This window comes from Acipenser ruthenus, chromosome 27 (assembly GCF_902713425.1).
Source record: "Acipenser ruthenus chromosome 27, fAciRut3.2 maternal haplotype, whole genome shotgun sequence".
In the NCBI taxonomy this organism is placed as follows: domain Eukaryota; kingdom Metazoa; phylum Chordata; class Actinopteri; order Acipenseriformes; family Acipenseridae; genus Acipenser; species Acipenser ruthenus.
In genome coordinates this window covers 13,471,798-13,492,221 of record NC_081215.1, presented here as the reverse complement: position 1 = coordinate 13,492,221, position 20,424 = coordinate 13,471,798, and the positions used below count along the sequence as shown (strand labels likewise).

Here is a 20,424-nt window from a genome sequence, read left to right as displayed (position 1 = left end):
CGTCCCCTCACAGCTTTGCAAGTGAAAGAGAGAGAGAGACCCTCAGTACTGACCTGCACACCCTGAGAGTCCCCTCACAGCTTTGCAAGTGAAAGAGAGAGAGAGACCTTCAGTACTGACCTGCACACCCTGAGAGTCCCCTCACAGCTTTGCAAGTGAAAGCGAGAGATAACCTCAGTACTGACCTACACACTATGAGAGCGTCCCCTCACAGCTTTGCAAGTGATAGAGAGAGAGAGACCCTCAGTACTGACCTGCACACCCTGAGAGTCCCCTCACAGCTTTGCAAGTGAAAGAGAGAGACCCTCAGTACTGACCTGCACACCCTCAGAGAGTCCCCTCACAGCTTTGTAAGTGAAAGAGAAAGAGATAACCTCTCCTAAGTAGATCCCATCATTCAGGCAGTGGTGGTTTGAACTAATTTAACTTCATGGAAGGACTAATGTAAAATGAATTTTATGTAGAGACCAAGCCTTCAAAGGCAAGTGAACTACTATGCACAAAATTGTATGAGTCATGTGGCAATGCGCCCCGCCCCTGTGTGCATTTGTGTGTATGTATGTATGCGTGCGTATGTCAATGTTGGTGTATAGATTGGTACACGGGATATAAACGGGTCTGTGTTTCACGTGTGTTTAAATTGTATATTTGTATTTAGGCACGGGATGGCACATCACGCACGTGCATTTAAAATGTAATATGTAAGCACGGGGTTGCACAGAATTAATTCACGTGCTGGGATTCAAGTGAATAATTAATTAGTAATTGAATCCCAGCACAACAGTATATATAGAGACACGTAGCATGCAGTCGGGGTTAGGTGTTCAGAGAGTGGAGAACGGGTGAGAGAGAAGGAGAGTTAAAATCGTAATCGTAAAGATAATAAGTGTTTTGCTTGTACTCACCGTGTTTGTTCGTCTCCGTTTCACCTGTGTGTTAGTGTTTAGTCGTTTTGTATGTCTGTTTATTTTGGCGCAAGTGCCGTGTCCCGTGTTTTTGTCTGTTCAAACCTTTTATTTTCTGTGCTGTTTTATTAAATGCTGAGCGAAACCATTCGCTCAGCTCCACCAAAACCCCAAGTCTCTGTCTGTTTACTCCCTGCTTCTGGTCTGACGCCACCCACTCCGGCCGTATTTGTGACAGTCACTAATATCAATGTGATATAAACTACAGAAATGTCCTTGCATAAGATGGCTTGTATCACATGAGCTTGTGCAGATGGGGTTTAATGAAGGCAGGAGCAGTTAGAAGAAGAGGAATGTTGAACTGGGAGAATCAGCCAAGGATGTAATGGCTTAAGGCCCAATTCACAAAGCTTTAACCATTAGATATTTATAATTGTTTTTTTAAAGTCTGTTTTATATGCAATAAAATACAAGTATCCATTGGCTAAAGCAAAACAAAAAAGTAAGAAAAGGAACTATTAAAAAATTGCACAGCAATTGATTATTATTTAACCAAACCAAAGTGAAGTAGGCAGAAGTGTAGGCTAATGTCCTAATTAGTGTTATGATAGCTGAAACATTTGTCTACATAACTTTCTTGCTATTTTATACAAACTGGTGTTGCACGATGGTGGTTGTTGGTGCATTTTAATGGCTTGCATCTAAGCCCATTGAATTGAATAAAGAGGCAAGGGCTGGATGCTAACCTCACAGTTCAAAGACAAATGTCTTACCATTCAGCTAAGAGCAATCTACTTGTGAGGTAGAGTAAGTACATGTCTCTTGTGTCTTATGCTGATGTCACTATTATTATCGAATCAGCTGAAGATCCAATAGTGTGTCTGACATCCACTGCCTCTCATATAACCCAGGTTTCAATGCACTCCAAACAAAACCCATAACCTAAAATAAACCCTTGTTTTTGATCTACCTGTTGGAAAAGAAAGAATTGAAGTAATTTACATTTTCATATCTGTGCATTCAGTAATAATCAATGAGTTAAATAGGTTTCCTTGATGCCCACAAAGAAGTGAATGGATCCCGCAGAGTCTATCACTGGATGATCACATGTAGAGGAAATAGCCGTTCCTCTTTGTAACAGAGTAATGGGGAATGATATTCACTCGTCCTTGAAGTATTCAAAGCTGACAATTATTTGTGAGTGACAGGCGGAGGGTGTGTATGGGCCACACGTGCTTGTGTATGCTCCTCAGATCCCTGCCTTTTGAATTGAAATATTTAAGGCTGTTTAACATGATCATAGCTGTGTCAGTGAGGCGGGAACCAGTGATAGTGTAAATAGGATTAAACGAAGGAAGCTTATCGTTATGAATGCCCTAGGGATGCTGGTGGAGCTGAGAGGGAACAGTCTCAAAACAATCCTTTAGTCAAGGCTTAGCTGCTTCTTTAAGTTCTTACCACAAGTTTCTTGAATTTCAAAAGCAATAGAATTAATAATAATAATGAAATGCTACCAAATATGAATCCTGTTATCAGCACTCCAGATAAGGTTTTCGGTCTGGTAACTTACCCTCTAATTTATTTATTTTCAGGGGGTAAAATGCAACATTACCTTGAAGTCATGAGTAATCTCGATAAATGCTGTAAATCTTTAATGGTAATGGGGTAGGCATTAAAAAAGAGCCTTCCATTTTAACTGCAGTGTTACTTTGAACTACTGTACAACCACGCATGTGTTCTACAAGGTTCTTATTTGGCTCAGTGCATTTTTTTCCCCGAGGTATCACACTGACTCTGCAAATTAATTACGTTACTTATATTTTAACATTAAATTCTTAAACTCAGTGAACATGTTAAAACATCAATATAAAGCCATACAGATAAATAAAACAAGGACATGCATTAATAAGTTATAAAACAATTTGTTTAATATTATACCGCTAAACTTTTTTTAGTGGTTGCCTCTGACGATGATTCCAGTTGGATTTGTAGCTGGACTAGGGTGTTTACTCTTTAACCTGTGTAGCTTTGAATTTTTAGGGGAGGCGGGAGGGGATGCAGACAAGCTGTGCAGTAAAATTGCTATGCGTATTTTTCCGCATTCAATTTAAATTTAGTGTGTATTTCTGATTTTTTAAGGCATACAAACGGCAGGCGCGCAGCTTATCTGGACCTCTGCCTGTTACTGTATTCATTCTGCATTCTTTGACATTCATTTTGAAATTTTTCATTTGGTTTGGATTTGAAGTAATTTTTTAGTTAAAGCCACAATTGTATTTTACATTTTTATTGCATTATTTTGAAATCCAGTTGCATTAAAACCCAAAAAGGAAAGAAGTAATGTGTTTTATATCGGAGTATCAGTCTGTTTGTGGACAGCTCTGAGTGAATTTTCTGTCTAGGCAGTAACCGAAGGGCGTACGTCACTTTTTCATTGTCTTGCATTTTACAGTATGTGGCACTCTTGCTGTGTATGTCTTTCTCTTATCTCTTCTTGTATTCCTCAATGTAGATTGTTTGCAGTAACCTTATTTGAAAAGTCTATCAGCTGTAAACCATTTCTGTAAATGTATTCAGTCAGTAAATTGACTCATATGTTATACACATTTTTTATTTATCAATATACAGCCTTTAGTTTGGAGCTCAGTGTTTTCATGCTGTATTTATCTGAATGGCCAGAAATACTGGCTGCTGAGGTGAATAAAACAATACCCAACTAGAAAGCTGAGAATGGAGTGAATTAGTGTTCATTAATAATGAGCCAGGTAAAAACTGGGAGTGGAAAAAGTCAACGAGGCCTCAGTCTCAATGGTTCAATCTCCTGGTTAAGTAAACAAATAAATACAAAATAAAATATGTCAATCTTACACATATCTAAAAAAAGGCCTTTTTAATTGTGAAGAAGCTTGGCTTGGGCAATCATTGGTACATGTGTGTTACTGGAATACGATGTTTGTAAATCACTTGGGCTTGATTTCTTGTACAGTACAATTCAACCTGAATAAACTGTTCACACATAAATCTTTGGGTTCCAAGGCATTAGAGCAGGTGGCCAGAAAGATATGTTTTTTTTTTCCTTTTGTGTATTTAATACTTTTGGCAAATTATTCATTGCACCATCATTTTATTGGGAAATTAACCAGAACAAAACCTGGGATGGACGTGCCTGTTAATAACGTAATGTTGCTGTTTGTTAACATTATAACTGCGATGGACGTGTCTGTTAATAACGTAATGTTGCTGTTTGTTAACATTATAACTTACAGGGTGAAGTTTGGTCTTCATGCCCCTCCGTTGTTAGGTCTTTTCAAGATGGGCCTGAATCCCCATGCTTGACTGCCCTGCCAAATAACCACACAGTACATGCTTCCCCTTTATACTCAGACTGTTTCATTGCATGCTGCTTGAAGCCGTTTCAAGCAAACCCTTGTCTTGACAAGGCAGTTGAGGACATTAATATACAGCTAAACCCAGTAGCCATAGCAACCACATTATTTTATTTAAGCAGATTTTCTGCGTGTGAGTTTGTTTTAAATATAACCTTGGGGAATTAGATGCTAATAAAATGTTTAAAAATGACAGTGCTAGAGTTGAAGGTAGAGCAATCGATGACTTTAGTGTATGTGTAAGGCCATTTTATAATTCATTATTTTTATGTATTCATACTAATACTTGGTTTTGACATTTATTATTACAATATGCAATACACATTTAACATGTTTAAATACTCTAGAGTGGAACACATTGCAGAAAGCAGGCAAGCACATTTTATAAATGGCCTTAATAATATTAAACGTTTTAAGTGTTTAAATACTCTAGAGTGGAACACATTGTGCATCAAAAGGTGCATTTTTTAAAAGTTCTGTTTGACCAGATATGTAGCATCCTGTTTACAAGTTATCATGTATATTTCTTAGTTACAAGAGTAATTAGAAAATATTTGAGTATAACTTAAGTTAAAAATGTATTTAACTTGTAAATCATATTTTTCATAGACATAAGAAAAGAAATCCCTATCTTTGGGTCTGTTAGTACAGTAACACACTGTAACAAAGCCTGAGGGGGTTGTGGGTCCAGAATCCTCCAGCTGAACAAAGCTCTCAGCTCCAATTCTCTCTACCCCGCCAGTGCCAATATTTGCATTCTGCCTATTCTTCAAACCACATGACAGCCAGCATCCCAACCCACTGAACTGCACAGCCCAGGGGCTCAGAGTCAGAGAACAACCCAAAACCAGAGATCAAAGTCAAGGGTTCAAATTGGGAATTTTTCCTGCAAGCCAAAAAATGCAACATTAACTGAGAAATGTGTTTCACCATGGAACTACTGTACCATAAGGTATATTTCCAGAAATGAACTTGTCTATTGCCCCATTTCTCCATGTGTTTTTAATCTTGTGGGTCACTATTTTTAAGGACATTTTTCTTATGCATGCTTTTTGTTTAATGTGAGCATCATCTTTAAAGAATAACATGTTTTAATATTTATCACAATGCTAAACAACACACTGCAGACTGAAGTTGTGTAAAGATGGTGCTCACATACAAAGGAGGAACACTCACCTTAGAATTGCACTTACGTAGGATTCAATCAAAAAATAAGAATGCGGCATTACTGCGAATATATACGATTGCATATATGAGGTGAAACTACTTCCACATGAAACTTTTACTATAATGAACTCTAATGCTCAGTTGTTTAGATCCTATAATTGTTACCCTTTCAAGTACTTTTAATGGCAATGTTTCTGTATGGGAAATAGTAACATGTGTACCTGTGGTAGAATTGTCATTTGTTAACTATATTTGAACGGTATAAATCAATGCACACTGGTTATGCATTGCCGTATCATATTATCATTTCAATGTGATGTCGTATCAAGACTGCTGTACGGTAAACATCGTTTTCCAAACCTGTTGTTGCCTTTGGTAATGCTGTGGTTTCCCAATGGTATTTTCAAAATGCACATTTTACCTGACAGGTCACTATAATACCCTTTGTATTTGCAAATAGTTTTCGCTAGTAAGTCGCTTTACTTTTCATTGACTTTCCCATTGCTGTTTTTTGATGGTTGTCATTATTTGTAGTGGTTCTTATTGCAGTGACTATAATATTGTGTTTGTGTCAAGGGGCTTTCAGGTTCAGCAGCTGCTCTTTAGTTCTAGTTGTCTGTCATACACATATATACAGTATAACCTAACTAGACCAGCCAAGGTATACAGTACAGTAAGAGCCAGCACCATCGAGTGAGTTGCCGCTTACTAATATAAAAACACTGGCTGATCTCTATGAGAGGTCGTTCAATTCAAAATGAGTACTTCAATGGATGAAACATTTACCGCATTGTGTATAGCACATAGTAGAATGGATATATCATGATGCAAAATAGATATGAGGTATAACAAAATGCATATAACATAAAGCACAATGGATATGACATGAATGGATATATACATTTAAATAGATATAACATGTAGCAATATCAATATAAAATATGGTGGGTGGAATCGTTATAACCTACATCAAAATTAATACAATATTTCTCATAGAGAAATGATATAACAAAATGGAAATAACCCACAGCAAAGTGAATATGATGGAATGGATATAGCATATTCTGAAATTAATATAATATATAACAAAATAGATGTATAGCAAAATGAATATGACATACCGTGCTATGCGCCCTGTTATAGTGCGGAATTGGTTATAACACAGTAAGGTTATGGCTCCCATTTCTCCCATAATGCAATTTGACTCACAAATGTTGGGTTTTATTGTTGTTTTACATTACCTTGTTAAGTTGAAACTGGAACATATAGTACTTATAAAGATCACGTATATAAATATGCATTTACAAAGATACAACCTCAATTACGCTGTTGTATCGTACAAAACTGACATGAAACTGTGTTGTTGTAGTTTAACCACAGCGCTTGTTTATTGTGCTGTGTACTGTATAATACTTAAGATGGTCTCGTCTCTGTGGTACACATGCCACTTATTCACTTATGGCATCAGCAAGCACGCCATCAGGCAACATGTAACCCAGCAACCACAACAGCATTTACCGCATTGAAACACAACAGTCAGAACCTGTTTTACTCCCAATTTGTGAACTATGGTATTGCTTTGCATGTCGAAAAATACGGGGGTCTGATCAGCATTTCTGATCTGTCTAAGCTGGTCCTGTTTGTTAGAAACAATGAAATTGTAAAAGCTTCTCTTGGTATTCCTCAGGAAGCTAATGACGCTTCTTTGTAAATGGCTGCCTGTATAACATGGATGATTCAAAATCGGGCAGAAGTTTTTGTTGTCTTATCTCAGCAGTAAGTTACATTGCTGCTTGTGTATTCGGGCAGGCATCTTGTTTGTCTTTTCTCGGCAGTCAGGTACATTGCTGTTTGTGAACTCGGGTAGTCACGTCTGTAGTCACGGCCTATTTTAACACTAGAATGACCAAGGCGGTCATTTTGACCGTTTTTGGAATTTAAACTTAAATTGTGGTTAAGATAAGGAGCCGTGCTTTCCTGACTTTTCCTAAATATATGTACTAATTACCCTGACAAAGAAAGAGTTGCGCAGCTGCAAAAAAATAGCTTAATAAAATACTGTCATACCTATTCCGACCAGGAGCGGTCAAATTGACCGATACATATAAAACATATTATAACAATTAAATGTTGCGGTATTATTTGTATTTATCAGTCTGGACTTACAGCCATGTATTGAAGTTTGATTATATCAGTCTGCATTCCTCAAGTGAGCGGACTGTTGACATTTCTATTGTTTCAATGAGCTTCCTGATAGCCCATCAATCAGCCTTGACAGCTCACGGCGCCAGGCTGTCTGCAATCTGGTTACTATAAATTATGTACGTTATATAACTGTATATACACAAATTTGACTTTGTAAACGATTGTAAATGACTCCATTCTGTTCAAACGTTTATTTATTTATGTAATTTCGATTATAGTACCGGATTCTGCCGAGGCAAGGCCCAGGGTGTGTAAAGTTGTCGTTAAGCCAAAAGTGTGGGAGGCTGTTGAGTCAGGCAGGGGCAAAATTACAGAAATTATTGCAGAGAGCTCTTTTAACATTAGGTAGATAGATTACGTTTACAATTAGGCATGCTTAAAATTCAAAAGACAGAGCACAGCACACAGTCATGATAAAGAATCAAGAAGTGCAGTTAACATATTTAAATAATTCGAAGCTTCCGCAGCATGTCCACTGTTTTCAAATCTTTTCACAAAACAAACTTTAAAAACTTTAAAGCTACAGTGTCTAGTGCAAAACATCATAAAAAACACATTTGTACTTGAAAAACTCTAAAATAAAAAAGTTGCTACATTTAAAAATATATAAAGCACATGAAATTTTCGGTCCACTAAAATAAAGGGCTTTACATAATCTTTGCAAGTAAGAAATGGCAGTGCCCAGTGTGAAAACAAAACTATTAAAATGTCTAATACAAATGTCTAATAATCTGAACCGAAGATAACCCGAACCCTAACACTGAATCATTCAATGCACAGAGCAACTACTTCTGGGCAGTTTTTTTCTATTCATGTGAGCCACGATATTTCCCCTCAGGCATTATTTGCACATGGTTATTAAAAACCAAAAATTCATGTTAAAATTTTGATGATGGGGCGATCGTTCAAACCGGGACATTGACCACTAGTGTCAATACATGCATCACTATACATGCATCACTATACTGTACTGGAATTTAAGATGCAAAAAATGGTCTTAAATTCGAAAGAATACGGTAAGAGTGATGTAAACTTAAAACTGGTGGAATAGCAGTTTATATTATACTATGTATATATTGTAACAACCCGGGATTTATATTGTTACATGACTGGTCTACAGACCCTGTGTGTGCGTGCGTGCGTGCGTGCGTGCGTGCGTGCGTGCGTGCGTGTGTGGAAGCAGGGAAGCGGTAAGCTTGCCTCAGCCAGCATTAATTGACGTACAGGTAGGCGGGGACATGAAAGCCCACATCAACGCGAACAAAGCTAACAGCTGAGTCGGACAAGCTGCTGTGTGAATGTGCAAGACTGTTTGTTGTTTTTGGTGTGGCCCAGGCTAATGGGCCACGAATAATCGTCCCAATAAACCGTGCATTCATTAATTTGGCCATTGTAAATCATTTCAGGAACAAAAATACCAATATTCGTTATAAGGCAAAACACAAATAACACGGTCCAATTATGGACCCCGACAACCGCTTTATAATTGGGTAGCACTGTATATTGAAACAGATATAATACATAGTGAAAGTAACATTGTAAAACCGATATATCATGTACCACCTTGTGGATATATTTTAGATTTGTCAAGTTGTACAACCCTTTTAGATGATCTCTTTTGTCATGTGACCAAACACCTGATGTGTTGCTTGTAGTGTGGGTTAGAGTAGAGAAGAAGTCAGCTGGTTGCTGACTGAGGAAGGTTTACAGTACTGGCGGAAAGTCTGCATAACCTTGTTGATAAATAAGCAGGAGACAGAAACCTTGTGTCTACCCTTGTTAATTTGACAGTGGTGGACACATAAACCCTGCAGAAAGCAAAGCAGCTTCAGGCAACGAAAATCAAATCTTTACGCCCAATAACAGGCCATGTTCCCACACTTCAATGGCTGAGAGGGTAGAACATGAAATAAGACTTTTCTGATAGCACGTATTTTACATTAATTCTGTTGTAAGATCTCTCTGTTTTACATTCATTCTGCTGTAAGATCTCTCTTTTATCACTATATACTATATCTATTTTGCTACATGTTATATCCAAACATAATAAAAAGATAAGGGGACAGGGGTGGAACAAAATACTAAGTGAATGTAATTTGAAGCTACTTACTCTTGATTTGTGAAGCAGGGATCCAGCTCCATAGGTGTTATTTATCCCAGTAAGCTTAGGCTGTTCCTCTTATAGCATCAGCCCTCTGCTGTATCTAAAGCTACATTTCCATCTGAACCAATAAACCAATCTTATCTTGTACCAAGATCAAACTGGCTGTGCCTTGTGCAGTCTGCAATCCAATCTGAAACATTACACAGCGGTCAAAGATCACCTGTTTGTATCATTTTCTGTATGCTATTTATGAAATAGTTCACAAACCTCCAATATTTCCCTTACAGTATAATATATTTACAACCATTGTGTTCAGCCTACATATTTTTTTCTGCATTTTTTCTAGATGTAAAACACACTGGTTGTTTATTAGTTAACTTCCCCTAGCAAAGTGTATTAAAACATAGTGAAATCATGGTAAAGCAAAGATAAGCATGGTAAAACCCAGAGAGGTATGGTACTGCATATTATTAAGCATGGTGAAACATGGCAACTGCGGCCCTGTCGACTACCCCTGGGACGGCAGGAAGCAGCAGAGAAAGTCCTGGGTGAGATGCTGGAGGTGGTCTCATTGAGCCGTCAGACAGCCTGTGGACTGCGCCTGTAGTCCTGGTTCCAAAAAAGGGTGGAGAGTGGCAGTTCTGTATGGACTACTGGCGGCTGAATGATGCTACCCACAAAGACTCTTAGCCTTCTCCACCGGCCAAGGGCTGTGGCAGTTTAAAATCATGCACTTCGGACTTTGCAATGCACCTGCCACCTTTGAACAGCTGATGGAGAAGGGGGGGAATGGGGTCCTTCAGCAACGCTGCCTGGCATACCAGCATACCTGGATGATCTGCTGGTGCACGGGCCAACTTTCAAGGAGGGCCTGCGCTCCATGCATGAGGTGCTATAGCGGCTGGAAGTGGCCGGCTTCAAACTTCACCCAGACAAGTGCCGCTTCATGCAATTGGAGATCACCTTCATGAGTAGGCAGTGAAGGCATTCATACCGAGCCGTGGAAGAGCAGCTCTGTCAGGGACTGGCCTGTCCCAGCAAATCATCCTGGGCCTTGCTTCCTATTACCGCTGCTTTTGTTGCCCATTTCACTACAATCACTGACCCCCTCCACCGGTTTCTGAAGCAGGAGGAGATGTTCAACTGGACTGAGGTGTATCAAAGATCTTTTGACAACCTGCAAGAAGCGTTGATCCAGACGCCTGTGCAGCTGCCCCCTGATCCAGCTCACCTGTTCCTGCTTGACGCCGATGCCAGCAACAAGGGGATTGGAGCAGTCCTGTCACAGCAGTGGCCAGATGGAGAGTGGGTGGTGGCTTACTTTAGTTCGCCCCTGAGCAAAGGAGGTTACCGGTATTGTGTGACGTGACAAAAACTGCTCGTAGTGGTGGTGGCAGTACGCCACTTCCGACATTACCTCTGCGGGCTGCCCTTCATTGTCTGGACCGACCACACCACTCTCTAGTGGCTGTTGACTTTCTGAGACACAGAGGGACAGATGGCATGCTGGATCGAGCAACTGCTGCCATTCAACTATCAGCTCCAACACTGGGCTCCAGAGCACCACACCAACGCTGATGCACTGTCACACCACCCCTGGCTGAGGAGGACTGCAACCACTGCCACAAGTGGTAGTTCCAGGAGCAGGAGCTGTTCACTGCAGAGCAGAGAGGGGTTAAGGACTGGGAGTGTGGGAGAGCCGGGCAACTACCGTGACCTGCAACAAGCTGTCCACGGTCGCCGTGGCAGATTGGGGATGCCAGCAAGACCGGGATTCTGACCTGCAACCAGTGCTGCGCTGGCTGGAAGCACACTAGCGGCCGCCCTGGGAGGAGATTGCCCTGCCGTCTGCAGCAACAAAGGGGCTGTGGTCACAAAGGAGCAACCAACCCATCTGAGATGGCGTCCTGCAGCGATGGTGGTGGGTCAGCGGACCGGGAGGAGAGGTGGCAAGTGGTGATACCAGGCTCCCTGAAAACTCCAGGCCCATCACGGCACCCCATGTTTGGGACACTTTGGAGATGCCAAAACCCTATGCCAGCTCCAACAGGCGTTTTACTGGGGGTACGGCTGCCGGGATGTGGCGGACTATTTCCGACACTGTGATGAGTGTGTGGCCTGGAAAGAACCCCCATGCCGGTTGCATGCCCCGCTTCAGCAGTTCTCAGTCAGTGTCCTCATTGAACACATGGGAGTCCACATCTTTGGTCCCTTCCCATGCTCTGACCGGGGTAACCGCTTCATACTGGTGGCAATGGACTGTTTCGCAGAGGCCTTAGGTCTACACGCTGCCAGACCAGGAGGCAGAGATGGTGGCAGAGGCGCTGCTGGAGGGGTTCTTCTGCCAATTCAGGGTCCCTCAGGAGCTCCAGGCAGACCAGGAACACAACTTTAAGTCATTGCCGAGATGTGCCTTCATGTGGGAATACAGATGCACCACACCGCTACACCCTCAGAGTGATGGGCTGGTGGAGCGGTTCAATCAGACCCTCTCCATCCAGCTTCCCATTGCTACCACCGCTCACCAGAGGGACTGGTACGTTCAGCTGCCGCTGATCCTGCTGGCTTGCCGCACTGCCATCCAGGAGTCCATCAGCTGCGCCCCAGCGCTATTGATGCTTGGCTGGGAACACCTGGCCCGGAATATGCTAGGCATTTGCAGGACTGGCTGGACAGTTCACATTGCTTTCCCTGTGGTCAGCTTCAGCTCCACAAAAAGCAGTATTGTGAAACTCGGGTGCAGGGACGGCACTTCCTTGCCGGGGAGCCAATGTGGGTTTACAGCCCCCAACAAAAGCGAGGCTGCTGTCACAAGCTAGACAGCACCTGGATAAGACCCTGCCTGATCCTGGATCGAGTTGGGGAAGTGGTCTATCGGGTCAGGCTTCCACCCAGGGACTACAAGGTGTTAATACATAGGGACCGGCCCGCCCCACACTGATAACTTGGCGAACGGGGCTTGGGACCCAGACTTGCCATTGCCCGGAACTTTAACATCGTGGGCCGGATCCTCCAGCCAGCAGCGTGCCGGGGGCCAGCCCTGGTATCAGCGTAAGTGTGGACAGAGGTAGGCTGTGAACTGTACATTATATGCAGGCTCACTTACAATAGGACATTGATTTAACATCTCATCTGCAGGATGGAGCACAAGGAGGTTAAGTGACTTGCTCAGGGTCGCACAGTGAGTCAGCAGTGGGATTTGAACCGATGACCTTCTGCTTACAAGCCCTGGACTTTAACCACTGGACCACACTGCCGCTTTCATATATATATATATATATATATATATATATATATATATATATATATATATATATACACACACACACACAGTACTGTGCAAAAGTTTTAGGCAGGTGTGAAAAAATGCTGTAAATTAAGAATGCTTTCAAAAATAGACATGTTAATAGTTTATATTTAGCAATTAACAAAATGCAAAGTGAGTGAACAGAAGAAAAATCTACATTAAATCAATATTTGGTGTGACCACCCTTTGCCTTCAAAACAGCATCAGTTCTTCTAGGTACACTTGCACACAGTTTTTGAAGGAACTCGGCAGGTAGGTTGGCCCAAACATCTTGGAGAACTAACCACAGTTCTTCTGTGGATTTAGGCAGCCTCAGTTTCTTTTCTCTCTTCATGTAATCCCAGACAGACTCGATGATGTTGAGATCAGGGCTCTGTGGGGGCCATACCATCACTTCCAGGACTCCTTGTTCTTCTTTACACTGAAGATTTTTAATGACTTTCGCTGTATGTTTGGGGTCGTTGTCATGCTGCAGAATAAATTTGGGGCCAATCAGATGCCTCCCTGATGGTATTGCATGATGGATAAGTATCTGCCTGTACTTCTCAGCATTGAGGAGACCATTAATTCTGACCAAATCCCCAACTCCATTTGCAGAAATGCAGCCCCAAACTTGCAAGGAACCTCCACCATGCTTCACTGTTGCCTGCAGACACTCATTCGTGTACCGCTCTCCAGCCCTTCAGCGAACAAACTGCCTTCTGCTACAGCCAAATATTTCAAATTTTGACTCATCAGTCCAGAGCACCTGCTGCCATTTTTCTGCACCGCAGTTCCTGTGTTTTCGTGCATAGTTGAGTCGCTTGGCCTTGTTTCCACGTCGGAGATATGGCTTTTTGACCGCAAGTCTTCCATGAAGGCCACTGCTGACCAGACCTCTCCGGACAGTAGATGGGTGTACCAGGGTCCCACTGTTTTCTGCCAATTCTGAGCTGATGGCACTGCTGGACATCTTCCGATTGCGAAGGGAAGTAAGCATGATGTGTCTTTCATCTGCTGCAGTAAGTTTCCTTGGCCGACCACTGCGTCTATGGTCCTCAACGTTGCCCGTTTCTTTGTGCTTCTTCAAAAGAGCTTGGACAGCACATCTGGAAACCCCTATCTGCCTTGAAATTTCTGCCTGGGAGAGACCTTGCTGATGCAGTATAGCTACCTTGTGTCTTGTTGCTGTGCTCAGTCTTGCCATGGTGTATGACTTTTGACAGTAAACTGTCTTCAGCAACCTCACCTTGTTAGCTGAGTTTGGCTGTTCCTCACCCAGTTTTATTCCTCCTACACAGCTGTTTCTGTTTCAGTTAATGATTGTGTTTCAACCTACATATTGAATTGATGATCATTAGCACCTGTTTGGTATAATTGTTTAATCATACACCTGACTATATGCCTACAAAATCCCTGACTTTGTGCAAGTGTACCTAGAAGAATTGATGATGTTTTGAAGGCAAAGGGTGGTCACACCAAATATGGATTTGATTTAGATTTTTCTTCTGTTCACTCACTTTGCATTTAGTTAATTGATAAATATAATCTATTAACATGTCTATTTTTGAAAGTATTCTTACTTTACAGCATTTTTTCACACCTGCCTAAAACTTTTGCACAGTACTGTATATAGTAACAGCAGCAGGGTGTGTGAGACAGCAGGGAGGGGGTTAAAGCCTCCCTGAATAGAAAAAACATGTAAAAATGCACCTTTGTTTAGTTTAATTGTTTTGGTTTATTGTTTAATTGTTTTGCGTTTCTATTAATTAGTTTTTGTTAATTGTTTTATTATTTAATTACCCCCTGCACCTGGGCAGTAATTAGGAATTGGGACCAGGGCAGGGTATAAGAGAGGATCAGTTAATCTGATCGAGGCTGCTGAGTAGAAGGAGGCAGATGAGGTACTCTGCTTCCGAGCAGTCGCTGAAATAAGTGCTGTGAATCCCGCGTAGTTTATTTGTGTTTTGTGGTGCCAGGTAAACGGCTTAGCCGTCCTGTGAGTTGGTGAGGGAAATAACCTGTTTAGTTAGCGCTCCAAAGCGGAGCTAGGTGTTTATTTTGTGTTTTGTTATATTTGTTTTATTTTGTGTTTATTAAAAAAATAGCGCGTCAGGGCAGGAAAATCCATTCTCTTGTGTTCTGGGTCGTAATTTTTAAAGGGGCACGAACCCGTGAGTGCCGGATTCTTTTACAATATATATATATATATATATATATATATATATATATATATATATATATATATATATATATATTAGGGCTGTCAAGCAATTACAAATATTAATCGCAATTAATCTCACAATTTAAAAAAATAATCATAGTTAATCAATTACTACATCCATTGAATTTAAATTTGTTTTATTACTGATGCTATTGTTTTTATTATCCTTAACTGTAAATAAAATTGTTTAAAATGTATTTATTTATGTATTTATTTAACCAGGAAATGTACCCATTGAGACCACCACCAAAATGTACTAGGGGCAATAATTTAGAAATTACAAATACAACCAACACAATAAAATGTGTGGTTCAAGCTTGATCAGCAGCATACAGAGATCAGAAAACATAATACATCGGATATCTATTTTTAAATGTGATTGTGAACTGAAATAAATTAGTTTTTTAAAATAAAATTATAAATATGTAGCTATAGTAAGCACTTCTAGGAAATGAACTGTTAATTGTGAAGAGAACATACAAAAAAAACCTGTCATCGTATCCAAAAGCTGCAAACTAACAATTGTTAGGCTTTACATACTACGTGCAAAAAAAAAAAAAAAGAGCAATTTAGCCTAAGTCATTTATTATCATGATCATACTCTGCTTGATATGGGATTGCAGCGATCCTGCATTTCTGTCGAAACTGGTGGGTTTAATTTGTTGTTGTTATTGTTTGTAAAGAGCAAAAGAGCTGCTAGTGTATTTTGAGAGATGAAGGCATATTCAGCACGCAGCAGACTAGATGTCCTTGTGTTTGATACTGGAACTCACTTTGACAGTAGACAAGTAAGCGTCTTTCTGTCCAGTGAGCCTGTCAAAAAAAAAAAAAAAATCCCATTCATTTTTAGTGCTTTGCTCCATTAAGCGGTTCAGTGACTAACTTTCTATTTAAACAATAACTCCACTCAGACTTTGAAGTACGGTGTGCCGAAAGGCTCAAGACACAGCAATGCGATTAACGCGCATTAAAATAATTAATCTCTAAAAACATTTACGCGTTAATCGCAGAAACTGCGATTAATTGACAGCCCTAATATATATGTGTGTGTGTGTGTGTGTGTATATATATATATATATATATATATATATATATATACACACACAGAGACTCACACACAGTTGTAGTCAAAAGTTTACATACTATAATTTATAATTTCTAGAAAATTATCGAAAACAATTAAAGAAACAATCTTTTGTAACAAAAGTTTTGCTTTTGTGGATGAGGAAAAAAGTTACAAGAAATAGATGTCTACAATTATATATTCTTATTTATTAAGGTTGTTTCATGTGTTTTGTTTTACCATTTAGAAGAAAAAAGAAAATCACTTTTGATATTTGTTTTTGTTTTGAGAGTAACTTAGGGAATGTACACTAACTGGACAGCCAAAACCGCTCTAGTTTCCGGTGACTAGTGTCATAAGGAAGGATGTTGTCCTTCTGCACCTTTTAAATATAATGTTGTTTTTAAAAGCATTATGTAGTATTGTATAGCATCACTTGTCTTTGGAATTACAGTATGTGTCAGTAGAATGGAATTGGCATTGCTGCTGTTAATAAAGAAGGCTGTTTCTAATTATTTGTCAAACATGGGGGAGTGATGCAATGATTTGTATCACTTATATTATGACATGTCTCTGCATTGCTGCTGCACAGAACAGACTTGTGCCTGCTTCACTGTCAGCTAATAATAATAATATATAATATTGACACAGTGAGCCACAAACCGGCCGGTAGATGGCACCCGCGCATCACAGTTGCCGTCAGGAGCTTCTGAGTTGGGCATACTTGCAGTACTGTATCTCCCCTTCTTTTCTCTTCTGGCATCAAGTGTTAATGCAATTGACCAATCAGTGGCAAGATGATGGGAGGTAATTGGGTAATTGTATTTTACCCAGCACAAGAAGCGAGTAAGAAAGGGTGCAATGAGAGAGAACGGGGACAACACATTCAGGAACAGAGCGATGCTGGAGAGGGAGCATTCCTGCAAAACTGCAGCCTGCACGCATTTGACAGCAGCAGCAGCAGCCTGCGCTCGGGACACAGTGGATTATAAACCGGCGTGCTTTCAGAGGGAGCCGCTGAGGGAGTCTGCAGTGGAGTGCTGAACTAGACGAGTGCTGGTGTTTTTAATGCATAGCTATGCTTTAGCTAAATAAATGGAACGGGTGCTCGACTATTTTCTAGTTTTGAAGAGATATTTTAAGGAATATATGCACACGGCTGTAGCTGAGCTTTCCTTGAAGAAATACAAAACACAGAACAAATCACAGTCGGGAATCAACTTGTAACATTACTCTGTTTTGGCTTGTTCGGGGTCTCACAATTCGGCCGAAATGATGAACATTACTTTCAGAAGAAAAAGGCATCTTTGAGATTTGTTTTCTTTCTTTTATTTTTTTGGCGAGGGGGTTCTTATTAGTTTTATGGTCTTCCCTTCTGATGGTTTGAGAAGACAGAATACATTGAAGTAAAAATATGACCTGTAATTAAATGGTACAGTATGCCTTTATGATTTGGAAAGGGGCTGTTGAGGGGGAAGAACTGAAAATCGCTACTGTTTAAACGGGAACATTAATAAACAAAAACATGGAATTTGTTTTTTGTGAAAGAGGCACTCGGATTTTTAAGCGAGACACCTGAAATGAAGACGGGAAATATTGTCACAGATTTGTATGACGCTTGCATTTTCTGCTGCTTTTTCTTCCAAAGAATATAAACATATTGGGTACAGTAAAAGGGAAAAGAAGGACATTTTGTTCCGCACTGGGTTGTGATTGGAAATTTAATCAGATTCCTCTGGGTAGGAGTCTACAAAGTTACTTAAGAAAGCAAACCTCACCAAGATATTTTGGGGGGAATCAGACATTCAGCATTGGACTATAATGGGGCATTGGAAAAAAATACTAGATACTGGATTTGGTTGGTGTGAAATATGGTCAAAACCTAAAACAAATTATTTTCAAGGATGTTTTTAAACTAAAGCATACACATATTGCTGGAAACAAACCAGACTGAAAACCGGATAAAGAAGGAGCAGCGGGTGACCAGCTTAAACAAAGTATAGATTTATTCTAGATTTGTGCTCAAAGGGAAATAAAAACAGCACACGCCAAAATAAACCTAGTATGAAAACTTGTGTGGGTTGCTCTCATCTGGATAGGATCGAGTCTGTATGTGGCGGATGCTTGTTTGGATCTGGTGAAACTGATTCGGAAATTGCAGATGGATTTTCGTTGCAATTGTCAGGGGGGTTGTGAAGTGGAGACCACGGATTTCTGTTCATGACTCGTTGTGGAATCTACAAGGGGAAGGTGAGGTGCTGTATTTAATTAATTCATCCATCAATATATGTGTTTATTAAGTTCATTCCCGAGTACCGTATTAAATCATAATATTCCAGTACATTTAGTCACATTTAGAAAAGTGGAGCTACAACTGCAGTTTTCTCTTGTGCTGCATTAAATAGCTTAATAATGAACGGGCTTTATAACAATAACTTGTCGAGTTAATACGCAATATACGAGTAAGTATATAATATCAGTAAGTATAATATATCAGGAAGTGTGCGTGTAGCTTCCAGTGCCGCAGGAATCATTTACTATAATAGACTTAACTGGATTTATAATTCTGTCTATGCCAAGGTTGGTCTGGTGTCTCACTATGCTCTGCTTCCTCGGTGTGGCAGTTGTAAAATGTCTCAAATGGATTAATATCTGGTTGATTTTTGGTAACATAAGGGACAGTCCTGACTAATGATCGGTACATTTGAAATCCTAACACACGTCGTTTAAATACCCGAGCCGAACGTTATGCAGTAGACTCGAGGTTCTACCTGGTGTGGTTCTGTAAGAAGAAGAATGCAAGATGTATTAGAGCAGAGGCAGCTGCCCAAGCGCCACAGCACTTTTACATGTTGTTAATTTAGTGTGTTTCTATACTATTCTGCTAATGCAAGTAACCCCCAGTATACAAACGCACACCGGATTATTGAATCGTGTACTTGAGTTCTAAAGGTTCGTCGCGGTTTGTACAATTTTGCATTAGTTCCTTACAGTACTTGGTTGTCTTCAGAACCTCTAGCAATACCCCCGGCGTTCTGCATCAGTGATGCTTACATGTGCAGCACAGAAGCTCTGACACCGAACCTGTGGGATTAAAATGTTCAAAAACACACTGAGGATTCAACAGAAAGGAGTGGCAGACAGTTAACCGCGTGTGGGTCACACAACGGACTGACATTGTACCCGGAAATATGAAATACATATTTTGTATTGTATCATATAACCAACGCGCGCTTCAGCAAGCGGAACTGTCCACGGTACTATGGTGCTGATAGTGAAAGGGTTTTACAATTTATTGGGATTGTCATTGTCACCATCAAGATTAGAGGGTTTTTGGTACCTATGATACAAACGCTGATCAGCTGTCACGTATCTCCCATTATAAATGCAGCAGTATAAAGATGAATAGAAAAGCACACCCATAATATATACCCTTCTTTTTACTAACTTAGAATAGAATGACTGAGTACTTCCATCTCGCCATTAGCGAATCCACCTCAATACTATTAATAATTAATAGATTTCACCAGCCACTGTGCCACGACTCTGTCGCACGTGTAGTTATATAATATTATTTGTGTGAAAAAAAAACAAAAAAACGCAAAAATCAGCCTGCACCATACCAACGTTTTTTCTTTTCTTTTTTTCTTTTTTTTAATATTATTGAAAATGTAGTCTGCACTCGTCTCAAACCACAAAAACAAACAAACAAACAAACAAACAAAAAACCGGTAGGCCCAACGTGTTGAATAAGATCTGTGTTTAATTTCTGTTTAATTGTGTTTTTTTTTTTTTTTTTTTACATTTTACATTTTGTTTTAAATATGTGCATATGCCTAATACGCGGACGTTTACTTCTGAGCTATGAAAGCATACCATGACCAAAAGCATCCCGTCACAATGTATGTTGCATCCATGTAAGAAAGCATGCGTTTACTGTATGTCTGGTAGGGAGGCAGGCAGCAAGCTATAGAACATACAATATCCCCGCTCACATTCTGTACTGATACAGATATCAAACTCAAGGCATATTTGAGGGATACAGTGCAATCACAATACAGAATCAAGTGACAAAGTAAGATGC

The 20,424-nt window shown here is 40.2% G+C and overlaps 1 protein-coding gene across 5 annotated transcripts in view; it reads left to right on the top strand.

The window, feature by feature from the left end:
• LOC117431948 (leucine-rich repeat-containing protein 4C-like) overlaps positions 1-20,424 on the top strand; it is a 575,203-nt gene that overhangs the window by 458,446 nt on the left and 96,333 nt on the right. For 2 of the 5 annotated variants that reach the window (XM_034053250.3, XM_034053255.3), the window contains exon 1: positions 17,074-18,590. The exons of the other annotated variants lie outside the window; for them this stretch is intronic. The gene's annotated coding sequence lies outside the window, so the exon portion shown is untranslated. Of the gene's footprint in view, positions 1-17,073; positions 18,591-20,424 lie in introns of those variants that run through there. 5 annotated transcript variants of the gene reach the window in all.